Here is a 15,368-nt window from a genome sequence, read left to right on the forward strand (position 1 = left end):
TTTGGTGCTTAAAAATTATTTCTTATTATCATCAATGTTGAAAACAGTTGAGATGCTTAATATTAATATGGTTTAACATTTTAATATAGAATATCGTTGTTGTTTTTTCAGGATTATTTGGTGAATAGAAAGTCCAAAAATTTGAAACAGAAATCTCTTGTAACATTTACAATGCCTTTGCTGTCCCTATTGAGAAACATAATGAATCCTTGCTGAATAAAAGGACAAATTCATAAGTAATAAGTATTACTCATAAGTAATTGAGCTCATAAGTGCTTGGAGACACTCACAGAGACAGTGCTGATTGTGACACACCTACAATAGAGATTTTATCTGACAGGATTTCAAACCTCCCCCTCTGGTGTGGAGTTCCTGGGGTCAGGAAGAGACAGAGAGAGAAAGGATGGGTTATCACTGCATGCTCAGACAGCTCTGCAAACTCCTCATACAGATTCATAATCAACAAATAATGAAGTGAAATGAGTTTTTCTTTTTTTTTCTGGAAGTGGCCAATGCTGAACATGCCTCTAGCTTTAAAGAAAACAGGAAACTGACCTTTTCTTAATACCTCAAAAGTTGTCATACAGAGTGGATTGGATCAAACTACTGATTGCAACATCCTCTTTTGCAGACGCTTGCAAAGTTTACCTATTATAGGCATGTGTCTTAATAAACCTTTTATTGACTACACAATTTCCAGAAGCTGCCCTAATTAATTTTTACCACATCAGTGTTTGTATCAGCTTGCAAATTTAGCAGATTACACAAGGCAAGTGAGACAAAATCCTACAAAACAAACACGGCTCTCAAAATATGCCACATGAAATCGTATTCCCAGGTGATTGTGAGAATTAGTCCTCCAGAATTCCATCAGATCTGTAATCAGTCAACCCCCCGCTGCTTCCTACCGACATGCCCATTGTCTTGTTTCGAATGCCTATAGAAATCAACAGGAGGGGTGGGGCATTCCTGCTCCTGTTCAGACTTGAGCTCATCGCACATAGTAAAAAAACGTGCCTTTTTAAACACGATTTTGTAATACAATGTGAAGGAAGTTACAGCTATAAAGACCAAAGTCTGTGGCTGTTTGTCATGTCAGCACAGGTAATGCTACTGTTAAAAACATGGGAATATTGAAGCATAACTTTAATGTATTTTAGATAAAAAAAATGAATGAATATTTATTCAGAAATGTGCCAATAAACACTAAAAGACAACAATAAAAAACCTAAACCCAAAATGCTATAAGAATTATCACTGAACTTTAAGATTCAGCATGCTAGCTATGCTTTAGCAGACAAATTATCAGATATATTTGAGATAAATAAGCAAGTAGTGTGCGGTAAGTAAACCAAAACATCAAACTTAAATAATTATACTATATATATATTCGCATTTTACTTACTGAGTTAGTGGCATAAGGTGTGGTTCAGATTTATGATACGAAGGGGTGCGGTTTACAAAAAAAGGCTAATTCCCATTGGTCGCTGCCTGTAAGTGTAGCAGCGCTACCTGAAGCAGGTAGGCAAATAAAGACAGACCTGAGAAAGAGGATTCACACTGCCTGCTCATCATGACTGGACTCAAGAGCACACTGGGACCAACTAAAAACGTTCAAGACCTTCATACTAAAGGTTTAGGCCTTTTTGTTTTGGCAAGGTTTAACAGAAAACAATTTCTGACTTTTTGTTTGTTTAGCACCAAGTTGGATCTAACTCTATGAGCAAGGTGAGTGTGTTGTCAATATCAAGGTGGGTAACATTAGCAGTCGTCTTAAGAAAATGCCATTTGTATTAAATATTGTGTTGAATTTTTGTTTTCAAGTGTTTCTACATTCTGCTTGACGGCAATGATGTTCAAAAGATTAACTTAAAAAAAGTACTTTGGGTTTAAAATATGTATGTACATAACTTAAATTTTTATTTGTATGTCTGTAAGAGGGTAAATCTGTGCAGATCAGTATTAAAGCGTGTGGAAAAACCCCTTTCAAATACACATGCATGTTCGTGGGGGGTGGGGGTTTAGGGTTGAGTTACACTGTGTTGGAAGTCAAAAAGAACAGTTTTTTTGTGGTTGGCAAAGCAAACAGGCCTAGTACCTGTATGACCTACAGGCACAGAGGGAGAGACAGGTTTGGGCTCGCTGAAGGGAGAGGCCAAGTCACATAGTACATTCTCTCACACTCTCTGAAGGCAACAACAGCCTTCGCAATGGAACATTCTGAACCTGCACAAAAAAAAATAATATCAGTTGGATTTGAAATTTAGGTTTTCTAAGTTTGCCCATTTGAAGTACAGTGCTTTTTTAAGTAATCTGTAATCCCTGTGATTTATTTATTGACAGTGTGCTTATATTATGTTATATTTCAAACAGGTACAGAAGAGCTGCGGAAGCCAAAATGCGGTTTTATCTGCTCTGTGAATTCTATCCTTCATTCCACCGGAGTCTGTGTAGATGTCCAATCAGATTTCAGTGGTGTGAAGTGTAGGAGACATGGAAAGATCACTTTTTCCTGTATCGTGTTATCAGAAAAACAGCACAGTTATAAGGTGAAACACATGTCAAGAGTACAACTACAAGTTTTAGAAGGCATGCATGACTAGTTTTCAGTTGCAGTATAATTTGCAATGTGCTTTCATGCTTGCACGGATCAATGCAGGCCGTGACAGTTGTATGCTAAACACTGTGAATGTTAAGCCCCGGCTCTCCTTTTGTGCATTGAACGCTTTTTAGAGTATCTAAACATCTATCTAAAGCACCGTACTTCACTCTGCCCTTTAGCGCACAGCGACAGTTCCACACAACATGGCATGTTTGTTCATTTGCTGTTGTGGCGAGAGCCAAGGCGTGCTAGGTACACACACACCCACACATAGCAGACTCACAAAGCCTGCCAAGATGTATTTATGTATGCTGGTTCAGCCTTTATCCTCTCAACCAACACTAATAAACTCACTTTACAAAATGTGTTTGTGTGAATTGCTTTATCCTGACAATAAACTACTATAATAAAACATAACCCTTACTCATTCCCCTGGCATTTGTAGTATGAATGTTGCGGTTTATGAATTTCAATTAGTCCACCAAATATGTGACTTGCTCTTTGCATGCATACGGTGAGGTCGAAATGATGTTAATCTTGGGAATGATTTCACAAAAAGCCAAGCTGAGGTGAAGTGAGTTCAAAGCAAGGCAAGTGCAGGGCGAGACACACTCAGCTTTACAGTGGCCTTTAAAGTTCATCAACCCTCAATGCAAAGGAAACTTCTTTTGAGCAGTTTAGTTGATTTCCCTTGTGAAACTGCTCCTCAAAAATGAAAAATAAATGCAAAGTTTGAGATTCGCCTCAAGGTTACACCAGTGGCTTCTCTCGATCATCAAAACTCTTGTTTTTTGATTGTTAAACCATGTTTAGACTTGATCAGGGCCTATTTTAAAGGCCTCAATAATGAAATAACGGCGCTGAAAATACATGTTCAGCCAAAGCAAAGGAAATAATGTCATAAGAAACAATGGTATCATATAAATATTGTATAATTTTCGAACACAGCTTTGTTTTTTAATGCTTTTAAAGTGATTGGCAGAGTTATATGAGAGCTAATGTACATTATGCTGGTCATTATCACAACAATAATAAACCCAGGCACAAAGCAAAGAGGGCTTATATCACATAGAAGAGGTTTATTATGTGACAATGAGAGGCTGACTGTACATGCCTATATACACACACACATATATATATATATATATATATATATATAGATAGATAGATAGATAGATAGATAGATAGATAGCATGACACAGCATATACTGTATAATCAAACCTGTTTTAATATCTCTATTAAATACAAACAGCTTTTTAACACATAAAACACTTAAACATTTTTCAAAAGAACTATATTTCACTAAAATGTGATATAACTGCTCAAAGCGAACAGGAGCATGCAACAAGCTTTAATAATAACAGATATCCAGTCAACATATTTTACTCAGAGCATCAAAATAGGCAAACAAAAATTACCAAGAAACCTCTGAAAAATTATTTTAGTTTTATTTACATACTGTATATACAAAGTTATCTCGTGAAACTCTAGATGGCGCAGGCTGATAGGTTCTGACTCAATCTGATATAATCACATTATCATTCACATGGCGCAGCTGACTGGTTTCTTTTTTCACATCAGCAGCCAATAAGATCGTTGCTCAACATTCAAATACTTGGCTAGTGCTAGCAGTTGCAGCACGCTTCATAAACCCTCCACCTTCCCCAGCACCACCTGTATAGATTTACCACGGGGTGATTTCATGTATGTTATACATGAGGGTTATTTCACATTCTTTATATGTGCAGCAGAAGTATTTCCTACATGCTCACAGCAGCATGTCTGTGGATGTATTTACAGTAGCAAGTCTCGCTACTTGCTCTGACGCTGCAGCGTTGCAGATCTATTCCCCCAAGACCAAACACATTAACACTGCCATGTATATTATCATGCAAAACTCTCAGAGAGTTGTCATGACAGAAATATAGATGTGTGTGTGAGAGAGAGAGATTTTATTATTTTGTTGCATTATTATTATTCTAGGAGTCTCTGAGATACTTTATTCAATAGAAACACTAAGATGTAAAAACATCATTCTGTAAAAAAAAAAAAATTTAAAGTATAAAAATGTAACCTGTCTCGATCAAATATTAATATTTTGGTTGAAAATATAGCTTTGTGCTAAATTCACATTCATAGTGGTTTATTTTTAATTAAAAACCCCAAGGAGAAGAAAAAAAAAATAATAAGAAAAAGAGGATAAGGAGAAATGGCAAGGCGTCCTTGCTAAAGACCTTGACTATTTCAAGCCATGATGATGGCAGCCTCCAGCACTGCTTGTTCCTTCAGCAAAAACCGGCCAAACAAAGCCATTGTCCAGAGAACAGAACAGATCGTTTAGTTTTTAAATTTCACACTTGATGACTCATGATTCCAGATGATTTGAAAATAAAGACAGACCAAGATATGTAACTGCCATCTCCAAGATTTCAGTTACAATGCTAGCATCAGTGCTCAACTTCTTCCTCCTCCTCCTCTTCCTCAGCCCAAATTTTGCTGATGATACAGGTGAGTGGAGATGGCTTGCAGCAGATGCAAATAATAAACAGACACAAAGTTCTGACTGACTGATCCACCTGCTGTGCAGTACTGACATGAGAGGATGGTTTATTTGCTGAAGGTGACAGTGATATAGGGGGAAAGGGAAATATGTCTCTCCTATATCACACATCCCCATTAATTGATTACACCTCTTCTCTGCGATGTCACGCGCCTGCCTCTCCCATGATATTCACAACTGTTCTATACATTTCTCAAAGGATGGTATCAGCTGCAGTTATAACAACAGGCATAAAGACTGTCAAGCATGACACAGGCACATCTAGAATGGTACAGGCTCGACTGCGTGTATATATACCTAATGTGTGTATGTTAGAGAGAGAGAGTGGTGGAATGGTTATATGACAAATTTAACTGCATCTCAAGACATGAATCGATTAGTTGAATAAAAAGGTAATAAATATTAGGAGGGAAAATACAACATATTGATATGTGCCTGATTTTTCCTCTTCTGCCACAGTGGCTGAGGACATTGGACCTCACCAGCTGGAGCGTCTGGTGAAGCTGCTGACAGCTCATGAGTGTGAGGAGCTCATCTCTGCCATATCTCAACCTGAGGAGAGCATCTTCCAACATTTAGAGCGACTATCTGCAAAAAGCTCTAATAAACTGATTCTTATTTGTTTTATGCTAATGAAATCCAGCAGTGTGTTGTGTGAAGTGACACATCCTGCAGTAAATGAAGAGGTCATGAGCAGCCAAATGTATTTGTTTATCTCCATTGCACACATCAGTCTGCCATCGAGAGGTCCACTCGAGAGACATCTCAACCAAATGAAATGTTGATATAATCCCTTTTCATCAAAAATGAAATCTATTGAGGCAGTGGGACATGATTGAATTGTTTAATTGTCTGAACAATTGAAGAGCTGTTGCTATTATTGCTGACTGCTCTCCCTCTGTCTGTGTGGAGCATTTTGATATTGTGCATATGTGTGTGTGTGTGTGATTGTCAGACCAGGCCCCCTGTCGCTCAGCGCTTAAGGACTGGCTGCAGATTCACGGCATGCAGATATACTATGACAAGCTGTGTCGTGCACTACAACAGATCAGCAGGACTGACATTGCTATAGGTCAGCTGCACACAACAGCACTGACACACATTAGTGTTAGAACCCTTGTTTATTAAGATGAAATTTTTTTTTAAAAAAGTCAGATGGTTCTTTATGGTTTGTAATAATGCCATATTTCAAAAGAACTGATTTCAAAAATTTTTGAGAACATTTTTTGAGAAAGATACAGGTACAAAATAAACAGGAACAAAAAGGCCTATTTTATAGTGAAACTACATAATTCACCTTCAGGGACCTCTACAAAACCACAGCTAACATGCTATTCATTTACCAACAATGGAGCATACAAGACACAAAAGTTTTGCAAAGATGCTAAGTGTTTCATCACCTTTTTTTTTGTTTTTGCACACCACTGATGCAACAAGCATCAAGCTAATTCAGACCAATCCTATTTACCCATGAAAAGAGGAAACTGAGCAGCATATAGTGTTATTTTTATACATTTCTGATGGGATGCACTTTGTATCCTGTCACTCCTCTGGCAGTGATTGTGGTCCGGTGTGCGGGTGACTCTACAGCCGAATGGCATTGGATATGAGAAGGTGCAAATGATATGACAGCAGGCTCGCTGGAGCTGACATCAGATCCAGTACATGCCATCTGTTCCTTTCATCATCTCCGTTAAAGGGAGAAAATGATAAACAGAGAAGAAGAGGGGAAAAATGACAGGCTCGATAGGCCAAGAACATCCTTCATTCAAAGCGGTGTATTGCAGAAAATAAAAACGATTCCTCTGCAAATACAGAAACGGATGCATATGGGAAATGCACAATGTGGCAATTACAAGAGCTTTAATTGCCGGCCTGTAAATGGGCAATGATGAGGAGTAGCCACTCAGCGACAGCACCTTGGATAAATTGCATACTTATGTTCCGGCATATGTATCGTCTTCAGATGTTCTCGCTTCATTATACTTGGTATATTTATTGGTCTTGGCACACTTAGTTAATCTCATTTCCAGCTGTTCTTGAAGGCCATTACTGTGTGTTTGATTTCTTAATGTACTGCAAGAATCGCTTGTGACTTGAATGTCACAAATAAACAGCTGCTAGAACTTCTTCCAGCATAATTGTAATTAAGTAACTAAGTTAATTAATGTTAAAACTGTATGAGTAAAGACAACAGTCACAACTGGAGAACTGGACAAGTAGTAATGCATGTGCTATTTATTTAACAGAGGTGGGTAAGAACATCAACCAAAACAGAACTCTTGCTATGCAGACATATGTGGATGGCTACCATGAACTTGTTAACCAAATGGCCACCCATCTGGAGAAGCATGAATCAGAATATCATGAGGAGGTACTGCAGTACTCTGCAAAACCAGGTTAGATGCCTCAGAAAGAGTGATGTGTTGAGTCATATGAGAAATATTCTTGGGTCTCTATTTTACAGCCATAAAATATGCTATTATGCAAGCATTTCAAAGGGGGTAATATCATATAGTTTTCATATCTTTTCCCTTGAGATCCTTTTATAACGTATAAGGTCTAGAGCAAGCTAAGTTTCTGAGCACTGATTATGCATTGTTGACTTATAAATGTGGGGTGTCATATGTTAATGCTCTGGGATCTCAGAAAAAGGCTACATTTATTTGATCAAAAGTACAGTGAAAACAGTAATACTGTGAAACATTGTTACACTTTCAAAATGACAGTTTTCTATTTTAAAAAAAGTGATTTCCTGGGATGGCAAAGCTGAATTTTTAGCAACATTACCCCAGTATTCAGTGTCACATGATCCTCCAGAAATCATTTTAATATGCTGATTTGGTGTGCATGTAAAACTTATCATTATTAATGTTGAAAACATTTGTACTGCTTCATATTTTTGTGGAAACCATGATACATTCTTTGATGAATAGAAAGTTGACAAGAACAACATTTATTTGTAATTGAAATGTCAAGTGATTTTAAAGGGTCTCTTACTGATGTAAGAGGTCACAGCAAATAAATAAATAAATAAAAAACCGTGGAGTTAACTTTGATTTAAAAGGGTAGTGTATATAAAAGGTCACATATAGTACATCTAGAAAAAAAAAACCGTTTATTTTGAATTAGAGGTTCAAGTGTGCATAGCCAAAACATTGTAAGGGGCAGAGACACTTTCATTAAAACGCCTATAACTCTTAAACTGAAAGAGAACTCGGAAATCTATTTATAATTTTCAACCCATTCTAACTGCAACTTCCAAGACCCCCACAAATCATTTTCACAATTTCAATAACTCAACCCATTCTAACTGCAACTTCCAAGACCCCCACAAATCATTTTCACAATTTCAATAACTAGAGTGATTTATTTAATCAAATATATATGAAATAGATTAATCAAGCTAACAATTGTAGTTTCTGCTTGTTTGACAGTTAAAGGGTTCACCTGGAAAGATGTGGACTTGGTGGTGAAAAGGCAACCAGTCCCACCTTATCAGCCCCATCTTCTAGACAGACTATGGCCTGTAATTTACGGCCTCCTGCTTGGATTGGCTGGCGCACTGCTCATAAGCGTGGTCGTCTTGCTTATTAGCATATATGTATCCCATGGCAACAGAACCAAATCCAAGGCCAAGCATCAACCCCATCGCTGTCCCTTCCTCAGTGTTGTGACATCAGAGATCCACCGCCCAGAGGACACACGCAGACCAAGTAATGGATGTTCGGGACACTAATAAAGCCATGTTCATCAGTATGAAACTCAATATTAAATGTGCCTTTAATGGCTGATTATGACCCATGATACTTGCCTCAAAGTGTCTTCTATTGGCTGTTATCTCATCTAGAGTGCTATTTAAACTATAGTTAGACAGCCGCACATGCCGACACCTCCAGTTCCCACTGCCTCTCATGAAGACATATCTGCAATAAAGCACCTGACAGAACATACTGACAGCAATCTGTTACCTCCATCGAGACCACTGCCATTGTCCTGTCAGTGTTTTGATGGGGATGTAGGGGAGGCTGCGCTGGAATGCAGCCTGGCTGCTGTTGCCTTGACAATCTTAGCACTTCCTGTTTGTGTGCTCATCTGGCATTGAGGAAAAACTAATTATCCAGCCTGGCTCCTTCTCCCCTGAGCTTGCACATACCCCCTGAAGTAATCCACAAGGCTAATAACAATGACAATGCCTGCAGACAATGCAGTCTGTACGTCAACCTCAGAGAGACAGGATAGACTGGATGGATAGACTGAGGATGGCAATGAAAACACACGGGAGAGAGCGCTGAAAGGTTTGGAACTGAGTACAGAAGGAACTAATTCACCGAGATGAGCAGTGCAGCAGGAATTGATCTCATGCACAAGCAAAATATGTCTCGCACTCTCCCTTATCATTTAAGTGCTTCTCTTCTTCTTAAAAAAAGTGTCCCCTCCTCATCCTTTTCTTTCATTTTATTTCTTCTATAATTGAACTAATTACTTCATTATACAAAACCAGACTAATGTGTTCCAGGAACCACACATCATTATTAATATGTGGTGCTAAGCAGCAATTATAGGCAATTAGTTCATAAATCAACATCTAAACAAATTATAGTGCAGGGGAGGGGGGTGTTGTATGTTCAAAACACTGGCAGGCCAAAAGGCCACATACTGAAACTTTAAGAGTCCCATCAGCGAGACATGGCGAATTTGTAGATTCAGAGCTACCATGTAATTATCACTAATCGGATCAAACAGCATTTTATGTTAAAGACTTTGTGCAAGTATTTGAATATTTGTTTCAAGCTTATTTCACAAATAAAAATAGCAATACAAAAAACAAAAATTTTATAAATATTATAAAAAAAATTACAATAAAAAAACCTAAATTAAATATATCAGAAACAAACATTTTATAATTATTATATAATAATTTACATTGATTAACCCTAGAAAACCTACTATGGTTTTATGTTAAACATATCGGTGGTAATTAGTTTTGTGTGGATATGTTCATAAATTCATTAATTTTACACAAGGTGAATAAGAGGAGTGTAACCGCTGGTTCATGACCAGTTTGCAAGTTCCAAGTGACTGTCACTAGGGGGCGAAATGCGTATCATACGCGAATGTCAGTGGAAAGGTGAATTCAAGGACAAAAAACCGACAAAGTACAACAAAGCAGTCCATATCCACCTCTTCCAACACAATAGCTGAGAATCTTTACTTCTGCCTGTTTATACATTCATAATATACACAATAACCAGTTTGTCCCGTACGGCCAAAACTGCATTCGAACTTTAAGGGATGCAAAAATTAAAATTCTGTCCTCATTTACTCACCCTCATTTTGCTCCAAAGCTGTATAATTTTCTTTTTTCTATAGAATACAAAAGAATAGCCCAGGGGTCCGCAACCCACGGCTCTTTCACCCCTCCGCAGTGGCTCGCCGTAGCATGGCAAACAAATTCTCAAGATACCTTCTTTGTATCCCACAGAAGAAAAGATATGAGAGTGAGTAAATGATGACAAAATTTTCATTTTGAGGTTTATCCAGGGGTCCGCAACCCAATAAAACCTAAAATGTGCCAGGTCTAAACATACACTAGCCCAGGGGTCCGCAACCCACGGCTCTTTCACCCCTCCGCAGTGGCTCGCCGTAGCATGGGCATAGAATACACGGGAGACATGTTCCCCTGACTTTTAATAAAACCTAAACTCTTCCCCTGCACTTTTTTCGTACAAGTGTTCACGTAGACGTTTTCAAGGGCCTGTGTGAATAAATCTAGTTTTAAATTAAAAGAGACAAGATAGTCACATAATTTTGGATACATGTTTATTTGTATCCAAATCGATATGAACATTACAGAGTGCTCAACACTCTCCTGCAGTGTCTGTTTTATTCATACTCTAAGCTGGAGGGCGCTCTCGTGCAGAAAGTCTTTTGATGTGCAGGAAATCCCTCATATGGACAAAGGCATCCAGCCATCACTTTAACTAAGCTAAATAACAAGCATAAACCATAACTAATGAAACTCGAAGACGATAAGCGATTGCAACAAATGTGTGTTTTTCAAGTCTTCTCCAGGTAATGAATAAAGTATATGACTGATACAGTGCTAACTGACATAGCATTTATTACAGTAGCTACAGAAGCTATAAAATATATTATCTGCCTTATTCTGTGAAAAAAAGAAAAAGTAATAGTATATAAACCAATCATGATCATGAAATTGTCATTAGAAAAATATATATCAAAAATATTATAGAATACAAATTATTGGTTATTGTCCAGCACTGTATGTTATTTCTTAGCCAATTAAAAGACATAAAAGTTTTTTATTATTATTATTACTACTACTACTACTACATTTGACATTTCTGCCCCCCTCACTTCTGAAATAATTGCTACACCCCTGCCCTGTAACTGAATAACTGAATATAAAACTTTAGTTATATGCTGTTTTATCTTTATTTTAGGGATCAAATAGGTCCTATTTAAACCCTAAAATGAAAATAACACAGCATAAAAGAAATAGGTTTTGTGGCTCCACGTGAATTTTATTTGGTGGGAAAGGGACCAAAATGGCTCTTTTGAGGTTGAAGGTTACAGACCCCTGCACTAGCCCTTTAAGATCTCATGCCTATGAGATATTTCCATGAACCTAAATTGGTAGTTCTTATTTAAAAAGCAATTGAAAGACCGTTAATATGAACATGACATTTTGAAAGGATCACATCACCATATCATCAATGCATTGTTAGCTCCAAATCTTGCTGTATTTTGCAGCATTTAAGACTCTGGGTCAATATTTTTTTTTTAAAAAAAACAATGAAAAACTGCAGATCAATATTGGTTTTACAACAATGAACCAATCAGATGAATCTGGGGTGGTTTAAGCATCTTAAGCATAGATAGTGTATGAGAGTTAATGCGCCTATAAATGTCCATTATGCTCTGTCTAGTTGTTCATAATGCATGAATGCAGATATGTTGCAGATGTTACCTGAGGGACATAATGCTTGTCTTACATCTGACATGTCTATCTTTGCTTCTCTTGGATCTGTAATGATTTTCTGATGGTGTTAAAATGCCATGACACAGCAAGCAGCCATGAACTCATCTTTACAGTGGAATGAAGACAATGCCTTGGTGCAGATGGGCTCTGTCAGAAAAAACACATAACAACATGGGTACATTGCAGCTCTCTCTGACACTTGCTATTTTTGTTTGTCCCTCACACACATATAAATGTCACAAATGAATTCTGTCTCTCTCCACACGCATGAAAACAGATGGAGACAGACATATCATAACAGACTCATCCACACACTGACACAACGTCTCATCCAAAAGTCTGTACTTCAAATAGGCATTTTTGCATTGTCTGAAATGCTGAAGAAAGAAGCAGCATAAAAGTGTGCTTGTATGCAATTATAATTTATAGATTATATTTGACATATTTAAAATTATGTGTTTTGTCAACTGGAAAGAAATATTTGAAGTTTGTCAGGTTCTCAACATCTAAAAAACATTGAACAGACTGTACTTCTGTCCCGACATCACATCGAATGAAGCATGGCATCCGCTCTGACTGACTGTTTTAACAGCAGGCTCTTTTTCTCTACAATAAAGCTCTAACAGAAGGACATCAAATCAATGTTTTTCTTATTGACTGACATTCTTACTTCAGCTTTCTCCTAATTTGGTTTGTTTTTTCAACCGGGAGTCAAGTAGACACATATATAAATATTTCAATTTCAAGTAATGCAATGAATGTTTTATTTTTAAATGTTAAATGTTGTTATTAAATATTATGAGGTTTTTGGGTTGAACAAGAGTCTGGAAGGGGAGCTCATCGGTTGAAAAATTTGGTAAACCCTGGTTTTAATTGTGGCTTAGATTTGACTCTGATCTTTCGAAAAAAAAATCATTCATTCATTCACTGATTCTGTTGCTCTTTCTTCACGCCAGCAGGTAAGCCTTTTGTGCATTATAAAGGAGTTGAATCATTCACTCAACCAATTCGTACCTCAAAGAAGGGGCAACAAACTGTGACCCTGGACCACAAAACCAGTCTTAAATGTCAATTTTATAAATAAGCTTTCCATTGATGTATGGTTTATTAGGATCGGATAATATTTGGCCGAGATACAACTATTTGAAAATCTGGAATCTGACGGTACAAAAAATCTAAATACTGAGAAAATCGCCTTTGAATTTGTCCAAATTAATTCTTAACAATGCATATTACTAATCAAAAATTAAGCTTTGATATATTTACGTTAGAAAATTTAAAAAATGTCTTCATGGAACATGATCTTTACTTAATATCCTAATGATTTTTGGCATGAAATAAAAATCGATCATTTTGACCCATACAATGATTTTTTGGCTATTGCGAAAAACACACCCCAGCGACTTCATTAATCCGTTTTGTTTATTGAGATTCCGAATCAAAATACCAACTCGTTTGGTGAATAAGGCATATTAGTTTAGAAGCCTATTGAACAACCAATAAAACGTTTGGAAGGTAGGAAGTCAGGCATAAGAATATTCAAATAAAGTATCTACATCCTTGTAAAAATGAACATCTCAAAATATCTGTGGCCTTTTAAATTTTTATTAGTTTGCCCCCACTTTAATTGGATAAAAAGGGCTTTCAAATACCAGCGCTTAATGTCTCCCCTCCCCTCACTACATATCATTCCTGCTCCCGTGCCTAAAAATAAAAAAGCGATTGAGTCTCCCGGGAACGCTTTGTGCCATTAAATGATTTTAACTGTGCATTTGCATCTTTGACATCTCTCGGGACCCACACGCGTGTAACACAGACACACTCCGTCCGTATGCTGTTGAGATTACATCTGTGATTTAAGAGCAAACTTTTTAAACCTTATGTTTCCGAAGTTGTGTGGCGGATTCCTTCAGTATACAAACGAGTCTCTTCACTGAAGCTCTCAAAGCGCGTGCTGAAGGTGTGTAGGTTGACTTGACAGAACCACAGTGCCCTCCAGTGGTCCAGACACTGCAGATTATATTTGATCTGGTCTCACACTGGATCTCTGGAATTTTAATTCACTTTAATTAAATGGAAAAGGTGTTGGTCAAATGAAGATATTTTTAATATCAATATGGGTTCAAGTAAGTTAGGAACAATAATAAATAATTTCAAAAACATTTTCTGCCAGTTTTGTTTTTGACTTTTTTTTCAAAATCTGAAATTTAAAACATGTTAATCACAGATTTCTGCAAGTTGTTTTGGCTCTAAAATGTAAAGGAGGTGTAACTATCATATAATTAATTTTTATTCACTTTGAATACAAATTAATTTTCAATAATTTTAAATTAAATTTTTTACAAATATTGTGAATTTGTGTTCTATTTCATTACTTCAAGATCGAAGGGTTTTCCCGATTTTCATAGGGTTACTCTGTCTGACCCATATAAAGCATATATTTTCATCTTAAAAAGTCAACAATATCTGATATTTAAAAATAAATAAACACTGAATATGAACTATATATATATATATATATATATATATATACTATATAATATATATATATATATTATATATAGATGTAATATATATATGATGTACTTATATATAAAATGTATATATATTTATATTATGCTATATTATATATATTATTATATATATATATATATATATTCACTTCATATAGATTATGAAATATAACTTTTTTATTTGGCAATCCATCATTAATAGTTTTTTATAAAATGAACATGTTAATCACAGATTTGTGAAATGAACTGCATTTTTATAAAACTACATAAAAAAAAAAAAAAACAATCAAATAACAGATAAATGAAATGAACTTCAATTTTATAAAACAAAACAAAAAACAAAGGACCACAAATATGATCTTTAGCGCACACTATGCATATCATTAAATAAATACTATTCATTTCTAAAGCAGAAAAAAATTACTTAGTTGGATGTCACATGAGGTTCTCACTCTGATCACCACAAAAATTCACGCACACATGCAGCAAATTTTCTAAAGCAAATAGTTGCATGTCTCACTCTGGTCACCTGCATTTCCTCCACTGCTCACTGCAGTCTATTGGATCCAGTCAACCACAAAATATAGGATGACTGATACAATTAGATGAAGCTGTAATTTACAGTAAAATTGGACACCATATCTGTTTGTGTGCATGTGTAAGAAAGGGTCCTGATGGGGAACACA

The 15,368-nt window shown here is 36.4% G+C and overlaps 2 long non-coding RNA genes across 2 annotated transcripts; one reads left to right on the forward strand and one right to left on the reverse strand.

Annotated features, from left to right (window-relative positions):
- Window positions 1-1,434: 1,434 nt before the first annotated feature.
- On the forward strand, window positions 1,435-3,019 carry LOC109070782. Its single transcript, XR_002014444.2, has 2 exons — window positions 1,435-1,728; window positions 2,374-3,019. It is a non-coding gene; the product is annotated as an uncharacterized LOC109070782 (long non-coding RNA).
- Window positions 3,020-8,468: 5,449 nt separating this feature from the next.
- LOC122135105 lies at window positions 8,469-12,400 on the reverse strand. The gene is made up of 3 exons (XR_006153334.1): window positions 12,158-12,400; window positions 10,494-10,530; window positions 8,469-9,103 (listed from the first exon to the last, which is right to left on the reverse strand). It is a non-coding gene; the product is annotated as an uncharacterized LOC122135105 (long non-coding RNA).
- Between the last annotated feature and the right edge of the window lie 2,968 nt (window positions 12,401-15,368).

Source organism: Cyprinus carpio, chromosome A23 (genome assembly GCF_018340385.1).
Source record: "Cyprinus carpio isolate SPL01 chromosome A23, ASM1834038v1, whole genome shotgun sequence".
Classification (NCBI taxonomy): domain Eukaryota; kingdom Metazoa; phylum Chordata; class Actinopteri; order Cypriniformes; family Cyprinidae; genus Cyprinus; species Cyprinus carpio.